We start from the raw sequence: 979 nt of genomic DNA on the forward strand, positions 1-979 counted from the left end.
GGTTTCCTGACCCTGGCCTGGTTGCCAGGCCAGTTTCTCCCTGTCATGGCAGGACAAGGGGCTTGGCTGTCCCTTCCATCACAGTGGGTGGTATTTACTTGCTGAGGGTATCACGGTGCTGGTTCCCTGCTGCTGGCAGGGCCTGCAGTGGCTCTGCTGTGGACACACTGTGGAGGTAGTTTGTCTGGGTCAGTGAACAGCTCAGGGAAGGTGCCTGGGCAAAGGACTGTGTCAGCCCTGAGGTGGCAGTAAGCAGGAGGTACTGGGCAGACGCTCTCTGCAAACTCTGGGTCCTCAGGAGCCCAACCCGTGCAGTGACTTGGGGACCTGCTGCTGTCAGAGCAAGAGCAGCCCACAGGAGGTGGCAATAGCACTGGCGCTGCGTGCTGGGAGAGCGGCCTGGGACAGGAGACACGAGGAGGAGGAGGAGTGAATGTCTTCTAGTGCTGTGCTCCTCCAGAGCTGAGGGTGCTCGGGCTGGCTCACAGATGGTACCAAGTGTGGGACTGCACAGTGCTGGCTCTGGGGTCTTGGCACACGTTTTGGGTGCTGCTGTCTCCTCAAGCTGGGCAGGCCCAGCCAAGCAGCCAGGATCCCTCCGTTCAGTCCCATCACCAGCGCTGGCACCAGGCCCTCCACATTTCCTGGCCCCCTTCTGTCCTTGTCCCCTGCCTGGCACTTCCCGGAGCGGTCGCTTTGCCGGGTGCCTGCAGACATCTCCGAGCAGAAGCTGTCTCCATCCTGGGAAGACAAGCAGCCCCAATGTGGCACCTCCAGGGATGAGGGAGGCAAAAGCATTGGAGCCAAGTGTGGGGGTTATGTACCATGTAGGCGCAGTGGGATGGGGCATCTGGAGAGATCAGGTGGTGTCAGCTCTCCGTGCTGCTCCAGAGCTCGGTGAGACGTCTGGAGCCCAGAAGAGTGGGGTGTGAGGAGAGCTGCCTCCTGAGGAAGGGGTCGAGGTGGCAGTGCAGGGCGG

This window comes from Buceros rhinoceros, unplaced genomic scaffold (genome assembly GCF_000710305.1).
Source record: "Buceros rhinoceros silvestris isolate BGI_N320 unplaced genomic scaffold, ASM71030v1 scaffold27650, whole genome shotgun sequence".
Classification (NCBI taxonomy): domain Eukaryota; kingdom Metazoa; phylum Chordata; class Aves; order Bucerotiformes; family Bucerotidae; genus Buceros; species Buceros rhinoceros.